This window comes from Taeniopygia guttata, chromosome 2 (assembly GCF_048771995.1).
Source record: "Taeniopygia guttata chromosome 2, bTaeGut7.mat, whole genome shotgun sequence".
NCBI classification, from domain to species: Eukaryota; Metazoa; Chordata; class Aves; order Passeriformes; family Estrildidae; genus Taeniopygia; species Taeniopygia guttata.
The window spans coordinates 37909112-37926836 of NC_133026.1; the positions used below are offsets into that span (position 1 = coordinate 37909112).

Genomic DNA, 17725 nt, shown 5'->3' on the forward strand with positions numbered 1-17725 from the left:
TTTGACCTCCCTTTCTAATCAGCAGTGCCTTCCTTCAACAGAGATTTTCCACTGTCTCTAAGGAACTGTGCTTCATTCCAAATTTCACCTCCAAATGTTCTTTTTTTTGGTCTTCACATTCAACTCTGATACTTGTTTGCATCACAATGGAAAACAAGTGCAGAACATTGCAAATATTTATTTCATCTTCTACTTGGTCATTTTCATAGATGTACTCAATTTACAGTCCAGGCATAGGAGATTCATAGCTGCCAGTCACCTTGAAGTTTGGCTAACAAGGAACTTTCAGGAGAACTCAGTTCTCAGAATTACATCATTGAGGTTTACCTACACTGAGAGAGGTATAAAGGTGTATTTTCCCCCAGTACAAACATAATGATTGAACACTGAAATGGAGGAGTTTCCATGCCATTTCCCAGTCTGGCAGAGCCCATTCTTAGAGATACATCATGTAAAAGGAACATGCATGTAATAGGACTATGCATTTTTGATATATCAACAACACCCTACAGAAATACCATCTCAAAATCTTCTTGAAGACCTCTGCATACCACTCCACATGATCTACAGGATGATATTACCACTCAGTTCTATTGAGGGACTGGCAGTGAAACTTCTGTCATCTCCTTCACAGCCATACAAAAGATAAAGACAATTCCCCATATAAGCTACATGTTATTTTTGCTGAAACAACACTGTACAATGAAAAATTTGAAGTCCAAAGAAGAAGTCAAAAACCATTACATATGCTCTCTAGAGGAAGTGGCATTGGCAGTCTGCAGCTATGTAATATTTCTGGTTGCTCAGCAAAAGAAAAAAACATTGTTTATTTTGTTTTCAAACAGATTCCTTAAAAGCAGTTTTCTAATACCTTTTTTTATTGAAAATTCACACTTTGTGGAGCCGCCAAAGCTGTTGAAATTAAGGCATCATTAAAACCAGATAATTAAGAAACAAAATGGAAGTATTTTCTTCCAGACTTCCCTAAAGGTTTTATTACTTTTATAATATTCTTTTAAATGTACTGACTAAGTTTTTGAAAAAATGTTTCTGTCAAAACATGTTCAGTTATTTTATTTAAGAGCACAGACCTACAAATAGCCTTCAGGAGGGAACATACAACCCAAAACCTTTCTTAAAACCAGGACAACACAGTTGCCCTTGCCACAACAAAGGTTAATGGTATCCTGGGCTGCATTAGGGGGAGCGTTGGCAGCAGGATGAGGAAGGTGATCCTTCCCTTCTATTCAATATTGTGAGACAACTGCAGTGCTGGGTCCTCTTGTGGGTCCCAAATAAAAGTGACAGCTGCTGGAGAAAGTGCAAAGAAGGGCTTGAAGAGACTGAGGCATGCTTACCATGAGGAAAGGCTGAGAAGCAAGCTATAACTGTCCAGCCAGGAGAAGGCAAAGCCTGGGAGCTTTGCTTACCAAGGTGTATAAATATCCACAGGGAGGGCACAAAGACAACAGAGCCAGGTGCACAGCAATAGGACAAGAAATTTTTCACTCTAAGGGTGACCAAGCACTGACATAAGTTGCCCAAGGAATACTAGCCTCATAGACATTAAAAGGCCATCCAGTCATGGGCTAGAATTGGTTCTAGGTAAACTGGCTTGAGCAGGGAGATTAGGTAAAATGACCTGCAGATGTCCCTTCCAACCTCAACCATTATCTGGGTCTGCAATCATGATGCTTCTTTATCATCAAAGGAAGTTAAATTCACAGGATCATTAAAAAAAACAATGGTTTGAAAGACATCTTTAGAAGGGGGCCGGTGGGATTGCACTAAAGGAAGCTCAACAGCAAGTTCCTGAAAGACAGATAAGGCAAATCTCCAAAAGGAAAGTCCTCCCAAATGACTGGAGCACTGGAGTGAAAACAGTGCTGGTGTCAAGTCTCTAAAGTCCTAAATTTTGTCCCTGTCCTCTCACAATGCCTTCTGGAAGCTGGTTAAAGTAATTTCAACTCTCCAAGTTTCAACTACAACCTTACCTCCTAGGAGTTGTATGCAGAAAAATTAAAGCAAGCTGTTTAGACATGGACATGGGGAGAAAGAAATGCAAGGGTTTATAAGAACAAAAAGAAACAAAGTGATCAAAAAGCTGCATTAATTCACTTGTTAGTACAAAATTCCAGATCAGGAAGCCTTTAGAGATGCTGCCTGTCCTTTCAAACTGACCCTCCATATGCAGCACTTTGATCTGACTGTACAATGCTGAGCTGGTAACAGATGAACTCAAGGAACAAACAGCACATTCATCTCACCAGAGGCGACCTGCACCAGCTTGGCAGAAGGTCAGTGACTTGCCCATGCTGATGAAGCTCCATACACCATAATTTCTTCTTGAGACTTATTCTGTTGTCTTCCATATAGAGGGGCATAAAACAAGGACTGGATTGTGATGACTTATGGCAGAATGTGGATGACAATGAAAGATTCAGTCCAGAAAAATCTGAGCCAGATGTCAGTATACTTCACAACTCATACACTATGTATTCAAGAGATGTGATTCTGCTGTGTATTACAGAGGAGCACCATAAATGTTTGAATGCATACAAGCTTGTGTTTCAGCTTCTCCAGCCTCATTCCCTGAAGCTTACTGGTGTGAAACAAAATTGAGCCACACAAATGCTTTAAGAATATGACTTTACATTTCAGCGCTGATGAACTTTTTGCGTTGTTTTGCTTATCATTGCTAGTTTTGCTACTGGTTCCTTTTCTTGTGGTGAGGAACACTACAAGTTAGTGCCCAAGTGGGTCTGTAACACGGGGTTTCTGTGCACTATCACTATCCTTTAAGGCCAGCTGCCATGAGGGTCTTAGGGAGGCTGTCTGGCTGTCACTTCAAAAAAAACCCAGCATTTAAGCCCATCTCAGGCATATATAAGATAGCTATTGGCCTGGGTCTCAGGGCCCATTTCTTGGTCAACCACAGCAGCAGAGCTGGGAGACTCCTGAAGCTGTCCTGTCACAACAATTGAACCATCTTTGACGCTACCAGGCTTTTATAATAAGTGCATGTATATAGCTAGAGAGCTAAAAATTCAGTTTGCTTTTGGGAGAAATCATTTTTCGTCCCTGTGAGCAAGCTAACAGGAAGACAGGAAAAAACTTCAAGACTAACACTTAGAAAATAGTTGAAGCTCTGGAAGGCTATGACAAGAAAACAGATAATCAATCTGGGGAAAAGTGGCTAAGCCAGCATCGCAATGTGCCAGTCAAACAGCAGGGAAGAGCCCATCGGCCCAAACAAATGGAAACCAGTGAAAAACACTCTCTCTAATTGCTCAAAAAGATTTTACACTGGGGAGGCAAAAGAAATCCATTGGGAAGGCACTGCACCGGGCTTATTAAATACCAAGACAGACAATAAAGCAAATAAAACAGAACAGAATGCTTAAGGAACTGATAAAGTCTCTTAAGAAAAAATGGTATTAAATAAACCAAAAGAACCTAGACTTCTAGTGGGACAAGAACAGCTCATCCCACTCTTATAAAAAGACAGAAAATGCAATTAGCAGCTGAGATGAAACAGCAAAATAAGAGAATAATCTAGCTGAAGCTCTAGGGAAACCCAGGCTCTGAGTTCTTCAGTCTGAACAGAAGAACAGCAGAAAAAAAAAGACATCACAAAAGAAAAAATTCCCAGTGTATTACTAAAAAAGTCATACAGCATAAGATGAAATCACTAACAGTAAAGTTGCTGGAAGATACCGGAGGGCTGTAGCAAAATGTTTCTGAAAAATGAAATCAAAGAAGGTTTTCTCCAAGTGTGTCATTCAGAATGACCCAGAAAAATATCATACAGTTAATACACTTTCTAATATAAATTCACTTGCTCTCTTTTATGACTGAGTTTGTTATTCATTGGACTGATCACTACTAGGATACTCAGGTCAGAGCCATGAGAGCTTCCTCAAAGCTCTACCCCAACCACCAGTTTTCACCAACATCCAGGCCATCAGCTTCAGGGCTAACTTTTACCCCTCTCATTGTCTTCTTTTTAAGACATGAAGTAATTGAAACTATGAAAAAAACCCATGAAGTGTCAGTAATTTATGCTATTGTTGACAAAAACCTTCCACTTAGAGTCCAAGAGAAAATTCAAAAGAATAAGAGACCTGGAACCACAAACCAGACCAAGACAGCCTCCTCCCAGTCACAAAATAATAAGGCAGTGAGGGATACAAAACTCTGAATGGGGAAAAAAGACAACATTTCAGCTCTAATTTGTGGGCCTCGGCATCTTCTCAGTAGTAAAGGGGCCATGTGTGTGTAGTAACAACCTCACAGAGCTATGATCTCTAGATGCAGCACAAATACAGAAAGACAGTAGCAGTAAGTCACTTATGCATTAATCAGGTTGTAAATGCTGCCCGAATTCCACAAGTAAGCACTTCTGCCTGCCTCCTAATTGGAGAGAGTTCACAAAAAAAGAAAAAAAGGTATTTCCAAAGATATTCTAAATGCTTCTTTCGGAGAAAGAAGTCTCAGCCTTGGAGAAGTAAGTGACAATTGAAAATGGAGCACACAAACTAAACAGAAGTATTTCAACCTTCTTAACAGTGCCTTGATTTTGGGCATATTTCTGTAGATCTTTATTGGTGGAAGTGGTGTCTTGTCAGCCACAAAATATATATTTATTTACTCAGCAGATGGTACACAGACATTAAGATGACAAAATGTGTCAAAGGACACAGAATAAATACACAAAAGGGAGTAGAAACCTAGAGGGCTGCTGAATCCCTCACTTGAGCAAATGGTTTTATGCTGCCCAGACCAGAATTGAATATGGCACATCTTAGTCATTCCCTAAAAATATTCTCTTGAAAGTGCTCAATTCACCAATTCCTAAACCAAGGTTTTCCTGAAAAATCTAGTGAGGCCAGTAACCAAGAGCAGCAGACATTATCTTGGCAAGGAGTTATTTCTTTGCCTTAAGCTTTCTAAGAAAGGAGTTTTGTTTATAATAAGAAATATTCCCCAAGAACATGAAGTGCTTGTAAGTCTAGTTCCTCTCTTAAAGACCATCCCTGCTGTGCCACTGAAATTGGTGGCAGCACTGTAACTGCCACTTCCTCAGCACCCGCTGCTTCTGCAAATGTACACAAGCTTTTGTGTCTTAGGAGCTTTTTAGAAAGATGTGCAGGCTGAAGCCTCAACAGCAAAAAAAAAAAAAAAAAAAAAAAAAAAAAAAAAAAAGAAAAAATCCACATAATAGAATGCAGGAAGCCATTGAAAGAACAGAAGCTTTTAACAGAGTAGCTTGCTAGCACCACACCTTTAACCTGTTTGGATACTCCAGCATAGTATGTGGTAGGTTTTTGGTCTGCAGACTCTTTACCATCCATAAAGGTAAATAAACTTCAGTCTACAAACAAAAAGAAGGCATTTATAGGAAATATCTGTTTTATACAAGGTATTTCTTTAGCTACCTCAAAGCTGCTGATAGATCCCAGCAGGAGCAACACTGGACCTTCATTAGGTCTCACTAACTGAAGGAAGCCGGACTGCGGACTGGGTGATTTCCTCTCTATTTTCTTTCCCCATTTAGCCCACAACAGGTATTGAGAAAACCAGTTTTGCTCTGACTGTAATAAACAACTACAAAATCTATTCAATACAGTATTTTCCATTGTCTGTATGCTAAGGCTATCAATTCCCATTTCCCAGAATGTTTTACAGCGTCATGCAGAGCAAGCTACCCTAAAACCCACACTCCTTGAGTGTCACAAAAACCAGCACTGTTGGTGATCCTGCATCCACAAAACAAACAAAAAACTCACATTCCAGCAGGCACCTAACTGCACAGTCCCAGAAAGATAAAATGGGCTTACACATTCAGAATCATGACTCTCCAGGGACTTGAATGTTTTTCTGCCATGGTCCAAGCATTAGACATAAGGACATTACTTCTCTGCTTTGGTCCCTGTAGGATCTCATTGTTTAAGACAACTCACAGCATGCCAAATGCATAAAGACCACCTGCAGTCCAGCACTAAGCACAGCAGTTCAGAAAACTTCCATTAAATTCATAATGACTTTAATGCTCTCTTTTTACTAGAGTTTTTACCCAGGAATCAAAAGATCTAAATCAAAAGTTCTCTTTTCAGCCCAGTCGAAATACCACCAAGTGCTTACTTTTGGTGAGGAGATAATTTCACCTCACTTTAAACATCTACCTAACCATTTCAGTTAATGGTGCTAAAAGGAACATCTAAAATAAGACAGAAATTGTGAGATAAAAGTGCCTGTTCCATTCCTTGAGCATACAGGGGGGTCTAGACAACTAACCAATATTATGATTCCATGTAGGTTTTTATGTTTTAGAGCTCTGGCATGAGGGCCCCTCACCTTCATTGTGCACCTCTGGCTCTGGTTGTGACAGAACTTTGTAGATTTTCTCCTGCATGATGTTTTCTAGCAGATCAGGTTTTTTGCAGTGCCTATGATTTTCTATGCGCTATAGCTAGTCTGGCAAGGTCAGGTGGCAGCAGGTCATTTATTAGAGTGACAATGCCAGCCTAAGTTGGAGAGGACATTGTGAATTCTGTTAATGCTCACCCCTAATTTTTCCCCTACTGCTATTGCAACCTGTTAAAGGTGAAGGAGGAGACTACAGTACTACTAAATTCACTCCCTCAATACCTTTTGAGATTTTCAGATGAAATGCCTAATATAAGTGCAGAGAAGCAGTGTCATTATGGCTCTTTCAAGTATAAATTGCAACCATTTCTGAAAAAAATTCACATCTTTTATATGTCCCTATGTCACATTCTGTCCTCTTCGTATTTGCATCCAAGACCATTTTTCACGCTGGAATGATTTTGGAGGGGGAGGAGGGCAGGGAATGGGGCACATATCCTGTGTGTTGTTCCTTAGCTGGCTTTTCTTGTAATTGTTTGGGAATTAGAGAGGGGCTGAAACTTTGAAATTTCTGCTGAGTAAAAGGCAAATGTAACTTTGCTAACTATGTTTTGGAGAGCTAGCTCAGTGGAATCCAGCAGGGTCAGCAACAGCCTTTCCATGAAGAGTGCTGAAAGAGTGCTGATTTCTCAAGGCAGAAAATTAAGCCTGACCAAGATAAACAAAAATAGTCTTGTAAAATCATTTCACAAATTGATTTTTTTATAATGTTATCAAACTATCTGCTATTATCAATATCTTCCTGTGTATAAGAACAGACCCTTCCATATTTGAGATTTTAAGTGCCCAAGAGACTCCAAGACTAGATCATCTTTTTTCAAATAGGAATTTAAATTAGATTTATAAGCACTTTTACATTCCCAAGTGAAAGAAGCACTGTGTTTTAGCCAGGAATTAAGTCCTGCCATGCTAATTATAATGTGGGGTTAGGTTGTCTGTGTCAGGTTGGATTATTCCAGGCTACAGACTTTCAATATTTACACTGATCTCCTGATACACAGCAGTTCTAGCACAGACAGGAGCTGTAATGTAATCCTGAGGCTGACCCTAAGAAGCCATTCCCTGACAGAGAGATGTCTTCGAAATGAATATTAAGTATGACGCAGTAGAGATATCTACTAAATAGACAGTAGTTCTTAATAACTTTGTTACATTCAATTAATCAAAGAAGGTAACTCTACTTGGTGAAAAAAGTAAGTGTAAGAAAAAAAAAGAAAAGAAAGACTAACAGTCCAAATGGATCCTTAACCACACATAGTTTTTGCTTCTGGTTTGGCCTTTAAATTTGACTGATGCTAACTAGTGAGCTCTTTCCAACCCAATCTGTCACCAGTCAGGCACCATCTTCAAGGTGGAGTTACACAGATAGACAGATTCTTCCGAAAGTATCTAACAGGTTCCATAATATTCCAGTTTTTATCCTCTTTCTGTACAAAGACAGGACACAAAACAACCCCACAACAACTTAACCTCGGGTGTAGATGGAGCATCTGCAACTGCTTGTCTGTCCATATACAAATTTGACGGCAAGAGAAAGAAGAGCTTGAAGATGCATTTCATCTTACATATAGTAAAATGCAAATCAATAAAAAGTGCATCAACATCTCATTTTTAAATGAGTTCAAACTCAGCCATCTTCATCAGAGCTCATGACAAACTCTGCTAAAATAGATTTTTTTTCGCTTTTCATTTCTCCATGCTGTATCCAGATGCAGTGTCCAATTAGTGGATATGAGGGGGGGGAAATTATCAAAATTCAGAAAAGTACACTATGCAAAACTTAGGAGAAAGCATCCATTTCACAGAAGAATGCTTAATGTTTCCTAGTATGTGAAATGCTATTTCAGCGAAGAACCATTCTGAGCCACACACCAGTGATACAAATTTACCAGTTTGGATATCTTCCAGCAATGAAATCAGAAAAGATATTGGTGTCTTGTAGAGCCAGGAGCTTTCATTAAGTTGGAATTAATACTAAATTGTCCTAAGAGCAGTCATTAGTGTTGAAGGCTTCAAGCTACTTTCATGTCCATACTATATATGCATAACATAAAGCAAGAAAAAACCCTGTTCTTTCAGCTGTCAAGAGCTCATATTCCCTCCCGTGTTGCAAAGGGGTGGTACCCTCTGCCACAGATGTCAACAGTAACTTTTTCTAAGGTTTTTAGCTCTCCCCAGCACCACTAAAACAAACTGAAACTGATTTAAAGACAAGGGAGACAGAACAGCTGTAACATTTCAGCTCCAGGAACTTTCCTTTGAATGTCCTGCATTCTTCATTTTATGTGGATTCTCAAGTGACAAATCAAGGAGGAGGGAAAGAGGCCAGGATAACAGAGTGGGAAAGCATATACCAAAAAGGACTTCCAGAAAAAGCCATTTTATGAGTGGCCTCGGATACTGAAATTACTTACATATGAGGTTTCTGGAAAGCAACATCTCCTGGCAGAAACTACCTTTTCAGAGCAGGGGTTCCAGAAGCACAGCCCATGGGTCAGTCTGCAGACCACAAAGCATTGCCATGTAGTCCACTGCTGGAACTTGTTGAAACAGCTGCTGCTAATGGACACAGAACTATAGCAATTAAAGAGTCTCTGTCCACTGTGCTAATACCAAGATTTACATCTAGGGACTCCAGAAGGCAATGCCCAAGGAAGAGTCATCTCACAAGATTCTGGACTGCACCCCAGCTGTACAGCCAGGACCTGTATGCTCCTCCAGTTACACCTATTGCTTCACTTGGCAGGCAGAAGCTGCTTCATCAAACTTTTCCAGGAGTATTTAAGTCTTTTGGGAAAAAAATTGAGTTTCTGTCCCTGCAAGGGCAGAAAAAGAAAAGTAGTCCTTTCCTGACATGCAGACAGAAAAGTGGATCGAGGAATTTTACTTCTCTTCTCAACTAACTTCTATGATTTGCTCCTGACTGATAAAGTTCTAGGTGATGATCATGTATCTTTTCTAGCAAAAAAGGAACAATTTACTTGCAGGGGAGTTGGACTCAGCTATAAAGTACTGGCACACTGGCATTTAAATGTGTTAACATTACCTTCTTGCTCTCTTTGTGCCAATGCTTGCTAACAACAAGTAACCATGCAAACAGCCTTTCACTCACTAGTTTTCCCAAAATATTGTTATGAGCCTTGTTTAGGATAGCTTACCTGCCTTGCTAGTACTGAATGTTTTAACTAGAAGCATGATAAAAAGTCATCCACAAGGAAGAATTGTGTTGACTCGCAAGGTATCTTTGAGACATGACTGTCAGAGAAAATCAGAAACTTTTTCATCCTTAACAAGCAGTATATATTGTGTAAAAATAGCTTATCTCAAGTTTATCTATCAACCTGAATTGCATTATTCTTTCAGCTGTGCATCATTGAGGTTATCCCAGCAGCAGAAACCTTTTGAACCTATGATTGAGCTCCTGGAGCCTGCCAGAGACAGCAGTTCAGGCTGATCAGATGCAAAGCCTCACTGAGAGTGGTCCAAAAGACACCTTGAAGCCAAGTCACCCACATTTTCTAGATTTTTATTGTGATATTACTTTAAATAACAGGGGAAAAAAAAACCTGGAATGCAATATTCATGGCATTTTACATCACAAAAATGAGCACAAGTGAAGATAAGGTGAAGATAACCTGTACATTTAACACAACCTGGTACCTGGCTACACAAGAAGGAGATAAAAGCCAGTTATTTTTTAATATCTTGGGGTTAAATAATAAAGCAATAAGGTGTCTGGACAACAATTCAGATTCTGGGCCACCAGAATTTTGCTATCATAAAAGAAAGACAGGAGAATATAATTTTTAAACTTACAGCTTTATAAATCTCATAAGATTTCTGCTTCCTGAACTCTGTCTCCTGCTTTGTTCCAACATGTATTCCAGTGTGTAACTGAGCACGCAGAGTCTGAACCCTCTGCTGTCATACTCTATTACCCTATTAGATTTGTTCTGTATTAGATGTGACACCTTGTCTTTGCAAGTTAAAGATATCCCTACACAGTGCTCCTCATAATTATACTGCTGTTTGATATCACTACAGAAGAAAATGAAAGCTACATCCTGTAGAATTACTTGTGACATATTTCCTTAGTTATGCAGATATATACACTACACAGAAAAACAATTTGTGTTGATACGGCCTGGAAACAAATATTTTCTCAAGACTAAAGGACATGAATATGCTTATGAGACATCTATTGGCTATCCAGCAAAATATCTTTTAACAGAAGGGTCTTCTGCTGAGGTGAACCCATACAAAGAAACAATTTAGAACAACATACATTTCTTGTGCATGGTCATATAAAAGTCAAACAAGAAATAGCATCATTTCCCTTTGTCCTATATTCTTTATAGCAATAAAGCCATACAAAGTGCAACTTGGGCACTATTAGTTGCTGCAGCTGAACACTACAGATAAATTTTAATTTTTTTACAATCATTAATAACTATATGTTCTATCTTCTTGATAAAGAATGAATCTCTTTTTTTTATTTAAGAAATCTTTGTCTATAGGGAAAACAAGCAAAACATTGGCAAAAATATTTTCTCTTTGGTTCTTTATTTATGTGCAAAATTAAATTAGGTAAGAAGAATATACTTTCCTTGAAAACAAATTCTGCAAGTGAAAGGTAAGAAAGAAAAAAATCATATATAAAAAAAAGAATTCTATTTCAACTGTTTCTGAAATATATTCTGAGCTCATATTAGTTCCCAGTTTATGAGATTGTGACTGTATCTTATTTATCTACAACAGAACCCTCAAACATGCAAATAAGTGCTACAATGCTATATTGAGTAAAAAGTCATCACCATGTTGCTCTAATGCAACCAACACAGCTGAAGTCAACATCTTGTCTACTAATGGGTGCAATAGGAGAAGAACTAATCAGAGAGACGAATGTCAATGTACAAGAGGCAGAAATGCCTACTATAAGTCAACTTGGGAAGAGAAAAGCTGTTTGTGAGGAACCTCCCTGCCCATACAGGCAGGTGGCAGAGAGCATTGCCAAGGGCTGGGGAGATGCCTGTCTTGCAATGAGATTTTACATTCTCTAAAATCAATAGCAATTCAGCCGCAAGAGTACAATCCAGTTACGTTCTATCATCTTCCCTTATTACCATCATTCTTGAGAGCACCTAAAGTTTTTCTCCATCTTCTGTTTGACATCTGGCTAAAAAAAATAAACAAGAGAGCTACAGCAGGCAGAAAAATTAGTCCCTCCAGGGTTGTTCAGTCTCTGAAATAGGACACACACAAACCAACTCTATTTCTTGTCTTGTTGGAAACCAAGATAAATAAGGAAGCCCTTTTAAATGAATGAGAATAATACTTGGGGCAACTTTTCATATTCTGGAATGAAGATGGGAGCTTTATATCATTTCCCAGCAGCTGGTACATCACCATTTTTATGTAATTTTTGAGTAGTTGCAACATAAATTGGAAGGGGTACCCCAAAGAGCAGCACCCATCTCTGCATTGCAGACTACATTTAGCATTAAACACAAGATAAAGACAAATAGCATACCTTTCCCTCTGGGGATCTGAACTGCAAAAGTAAAAAAAAAAATGCACACAAGGGAAAAAATTGACTTTTCAGTGCCCTGTGGTTGTACAATTGTATGGGTAGGAGTATACAGCGGAAAAGAAATTTGACTAAATGGAAAAAAAGAATTAAAAAAAAAGGAAAGAAATTATAAAAGCATCTACAATATGTTTTGCTTGTCTGTTTTATGAATCAAATTGCCTGAAGAAGACCCAAAGGGTGAAACAAGTGCTGTAAGCGAATTCAGAAGGCCAAGGATGTCTTGTAGGGAGGATGCTGAATGGCAGCTGTGGTTCTGAGGTGTGCTTTCAAGAGTGGCTCAGTACATAGACTAGAGACGTGCCTTTGCCACACATTGTGATCCTGCCTAAAGCCATTGTCAGCCACACGCTGGGCAGCATGAAATAAATTAGTAATATCTACTCCATGCACTAGAGACTAAGCAAGCATAATAGAAACTCCTGTGATAATGATTTTTATTTGGCAGCTAAGGTGGATTTTATTTATTTAGCAAAAGTAAATTCTGCTAATGCTGATGCCTGGAGCTGATTCTTCCACCACAGGATATGAGCGATTTTCTCAGTTTGAGTAGTGGTTATTTTCATGTGTTAGAAATAGGAAAATATAACCCCAAAAGACCAAAGTTTATATATGTAAATATCCCCAGTGATTTTATTTTCCTGAGGAACTGAATGTTTGTCCCTCTGGTTTTTGGTTTATCTCAGCCTTTTCAAAGCCCATTCCTCTCACACCTCCACTCAGTGTTATAAGGACCAAGGAACTCCCTCATTGCTTACAGTCACCACTTTTCTCACTCTTTTATTGGGTTTCATTTTCTCTTCAGCGCTGTGTCCACATGTGGTCACTCACTCCTCAGATCTGCAGAAATTTGTCTTACAAATTTCAGACCTTTTAAATACAGCTGCCAATAGTTCTATGTTCTGAACCCTAAACTTGTTTATGAACCACAGTTAAAAATCCAGAGGCTTTGTTAAAAAAGAATAGAATTAGGCATGAAAACTTAAGAAGAGTGAGAAGTCCATTTGCACCTTAGGCCATGTGACATCGCACCTCTTTATCAAATTCTCACAGATTCACACTCCAACAAATTTGAAAGTCTTAATTTCACCAAAAAAAAACGAAAACCCCAAATCCACAAAAAAACTCAGAAAAAATTCTCCTGTGCAATAAAACCAAAGAATGCTAATGGGCTGTGCTTATTTTTACAGCCCTATTGATTTAAAATAATTGAACCCTAAAACTTCATCAAATTTTTGATATTTCTAATATATATATTGATTTGAAACAAACATTTACAATGAAAAGCACCATTACAAAATGTATAGCTTATTCCCTAAGGAGAAAGCACATTTTGCATATCCTTCTTCCACTCACAAAAAGCCAGCTTGGTATTTTCATTCTTCAGTGCCCTGACTCATTGTATAACTAACTTTGTGATCAGTTTTTGACTGCAGATTTTTCTCTGGACTGAACTGTGTCACATCAATCAGGTTGACTTTTTCAGCCACAGAGAGCTAGTGATGCTAGCTGATATTGCCAGCAGTTACGGGAAAAGAAGAAGAATTGAACAAAGCCAAATCTGACAATTGCCACTTTCTGGCAATATTTGGTTTGTATTTAATTTTTCACACATTCTTAATTGCAAAAACAATTTCAGCAAATGTTAGTAACATGAAACTGGCTTAAACAGGAGGAAAGTTTCCTCTCTGTAAAGTCAGATATGTCTTTTATGAAGCCTGGTCCACTGTGAAACCAATGACAAAATTCTCATTAACTTTGTGGCGTTAGGATGAATTACTGTATACTTTGTCTATCCCTAAATTACCTGTAATTAACTTCCACTGAAACTTCACTCACACAAACACTACTTTATTGACCATGCTCTCCAACTAATGAAAATAACCACATATGTTTCAACTTGGAAATTTTAAAATCAGATAGATACACAATTTTAAATGTTTTCAGCAAATACCTCAAAACCAAAGATTAAATGTTTGCTTTGCTTGAAGCTCATTATCTTCTCTCCAGGGCACTTCCATTAGTAAAATCTGCGTACTTTAATATTCACATGATGAATGCAAAGGATCAGTGTACTGGAGTAGTGGGATTCTGCTGGCCAGCCCGTGAAGAGATTATATAGAGATCCATCTAAAGCTGCTAAAGCTGTGCTGATTTGCTGCAGCAGGCAGTAACAGCCACACAAGATAGATGAGGAGATTATATCTGGCCTTTAGAATATGGGCAATGAAGATCTGTAATAGAAGAGGCCTGCAAGAAAGTATTTGAAACAGCCAAAGCTCAGGAAAGAGAATTGGGTAAAAAAAAAACCTCAAATAATGTGAAAGAGAAAAGTGAGATTTTTTTTTTTTTTTATTGTGCTTGTGCTCTTGCTCTTGTAGCACTAATTGTCTAATGGCTGGGTATCAGATCTAATTCAAACATCTCTGTGAACCCAATGGACTGAAAGACAAGTGCACAGAACATGATTCACTGTAAGCCCAGGCGGGCAGAGTCCCACCAGCCAGGGCCTGTCCCCAGCCTGAGCTGTGGAGCAGGACAGATCCCGACACAGTATCCTGCCATTCACGTGCCAATGCCATGGCAATAAGACAGGTCCAAGTTCAAGCCAAGCTGCCAGGGCACTGGCTGAGCTCTGCAAAAAGGGAATCTCCAGGCAGGCAGAGCATGCCTGCAGCTGTGCTAGAGACCAGTTCTCCCCCACTGTATCCAGGACAGGGGGCTAAACACACTAATCCTAGAAGTTCCAGATAAGGCTGGTCACTAAGGTCTGCTAGTGCCTTCAGGGCCCCAGCACAAACACAGCCTTCCCACAGACTTAAAAAGACCTGAATTTTAGCCAGTAATCCATTTCAAGACACACAAATGATTAAGGAGGTAAAGCACTTATCTCTTGCTGATTGCATCTTTAGGCAAATCTAGTCCCAGCATTAAAAATAATCTCAGCATTTCAAAGTAGTCCAATACTTACCTGTTTTGCATGATCAAGGGTTTTGACAGAACTGTTCCACATTTCTCCTTCCATTTCTGACTGCTCATCCACAGCTCTGCATTAAATCAACTTGATGCTTTTTCTATCCATTCCAAGTTTGAGGTACTGTGGGGAAATTGGCCCAGATGTCTGTCAAGTTGTTCTATTATAATTAAACAGAACAAGACTTTATTGACCATATGACTTTCCTGAGCGATGAGTCCCAATTGAATTACATGTGAGAAAATAATCAGTGTCCTCTTGTAGTTATAATTCTGGTTTTCTAAACTGACATGAATTTGCTAAATCTTTCAATATAGACTGGAATTTGTTCTCACTTTTAACCTCCAAAGGATTTCTTTTTTCCTTTTAGGTGAGAACAACAATTTTCCTAACCCAAAATACATCTGCATAAGTTTTCCAACATATTTCATCTGACAATCAAAACATTACTGCATACACTGTGGTCAGCCAAGTTCTGGTGTTATTTTCCCTTCCTTAAATTCCCAGAAAGTCCAGTGGGTCTTCATGTAGAAACAGGAGAACTATTTTCTGCAAGAGGCATATTGAAAACCAGTAAGACTACATTCAAACAGTGATAAAATGGGTAATTTTGTTTCGGGCAAAGATACTTGTATTAATTTTATTTTATTATTTCGCTCCCAGCATCAGCAATAGGTAGTTTACTTACCAAATATAGAGATCATCCACCCCTGTATTTCAAGAAGACATTCTCATTCAGTTAATTACATGGAGTTTAATTATCTAACCTTTCTCGTTCTGAATAATGTCTTCCATGTAGGTATGATTTACAAGTTTATTTGTTTTATTATTATAATCACTCCTAAGTCTATCAGAAAATGAGAGTGAGAGTCTCAAGAATATTTTAAGATGAGGAATTTCTTTCAACTAGCAAAAAAACAGTTGAAGAAAGAGTTCTGTCAAATCTTTTTAAATATACTGTTCTAACCCAAAGTGTATTTTAATGGTCCTTGGTCAACCAAAACCTGGTTTAAATATGCCAGTAATTAACTAAGAAAATTCAGTGAAGACTAACCCCAAATTACTGAAGTTACTGGCATTTAAAGGAATTTCTGAGCTTTTGGTTCAGTGAATTCCATGAACAGAATTTACCTAAAGAAAAAAGAAATTTCCACATAGTCTTTCATCTATAAAAACTATTGAACTTTCAGAGACTGAAACAAAAAGAGCTAGGGAAAAGGTTAACATGAAGTTACAATGCTAGGCCTGCTCATGACTCAGATCCTCATCAGAGTCTAATCCTGACACCATGACAACACTTAAATACAATATTCAGTGCTAGCTAAAGACGTATTAACAATATCTAGCATGAAATAAAAACAAGGGATGGTTTTTCAACTGTTGTTTTCATCACTTGGGCTGGGGAACAGTGGAAAGATAAGGACTGTTAAAGCAAAGTGACTTCAGCAAAACACATTACAATAAATTGCAGGCTCAATAATAATTTCTCCTAATCCTCTCGAGTCTTCCTTTTGGATATAATTTCTTAAAACTGTTTAGCCTTTTTTTTTTTTTTCTTCTAAATAATTTAGATATGTTGAGTAGAAAAGTCACAGGGAAAATGGACTCTTCTAGGCAACTGTTCTCAGACACCTGACATCTCCTTTGGGCTGCTCCTTTTCTATTCACAATTTGTGGAGTAAAGACTAGAAGAAACATCTCTAGTTCATTCAGAGGAACAATTACCTTAGAGTGAGTCTCAATAAGTGTGCTAACCAAGCCCTAGAAACCCAATCTCAAATATTTTGAGGTTTTCCTCAAACACTGGAGTTACTTCCAGAATGCCAGTATATCCAGGAAAGCAAGAGTGCCGTACTGCCTATCTTGCAGCAGAGCAAGAAGAGCAACAGGAGCTGAAAACTGCGGAGACAGTTGTTCTTGAGAGTGAAAGGCTGAGCCAAGAGGACAGACACCCTGGACTCAGTTCACAGCCTTGCTGCCAGCTTCCTGCCAGGGGTGAGGCAAATCAGCAAAATGCTGTAGCCCAGTTCCCCACCTCCACAACAGGGTCATATCTTCCTTTCTCCCACTCACATTCTGTCTCCTCAGTAACAGCTGAAGGCTCGGCAGCAGCGCTGCTCCTGACACAAAATCCCCCTGCCCCCACCTTCCTGAAGCGGGGACAAGGGATCTATAAATCTGGATGGAGGGACCATCACCTGAAAACTGTGAGAAATGTATGTGCCATGAAATAGCACATGCAAAGTCTCCCAGGAATTGGAAAATTCAAGAAAAAAGGCTGATGAATGTGCCCATCAACCAGTGAAGGGATTACTCTGAGCCTGCCAAAAGAGGAAATGAGCTGCTGCATGCAGAGAAGAACTACAGGTATGATACATACCTCCTGATTACAGGTACCTCAAAGGAGTTTCCAAACACCTTGCTAGAAAACACAGTTGTGCCCAGGATGACCATCCACTTCTGAGTAAACCTACTACAGTGTTAGTGTCCCACTGCTGCTCTCGCTGTGTGCAGGTGCACGACCTGCACAAAAGAATAAGTGAATTAATAGAGGAAATAGCTTTCTGCCATTAACATCTCAAGTCTACTAATAAAAACCAAATCTATAAGAGGTGTTCTAATAAGTCTGGTTGTTCTGTGTTCCAAACACCAGTCCTGATCCCCCTTCAGGGAAATTCACAACACTTCCTCAGGTGTATTTAAAGTATGTAACACAGTATGGTCACAACTCTTTT

At 38.8% G+C, this 17725-nt stretch overlaps 2 long non-coding RNA genes across 7 annotated transcripts in view; one reads left to right on the forward strand and one right to left on the reverse strand.

The window, feature by feature from the left end:
- The window catches only part of LOC121469452 (uncharacterized), a 159129-nt gene that overhangs the window by 19623 nt on the left and 121781 nt on the right, over positions 1–17725 (forward strand). The gene's annotated exons all lie outside the window — the stretch shown is intronic.
- LOC121469453 (uncharacterized) overlaps positions 1–17725 on the reverse strand; it is a 46606-nt gene that overhangs the window by 11442 nt on the left and 17439 nt on the right. For 4 of the 5 annotated variants that reach the window (XR_012054574.1, XR_012054572.1, XR_012054571.1 and 1 more), the window contains one exon: positions 14988–17513. This is a non-coding gene — a long non-coding RNA (uncharacterized lncRNA). The remainder of the gene's footprint in view (positions 1–14987; positions 17514–17725) is intronic. The other variant, XR_012054573.1, reaches the window with a different exon arrangement.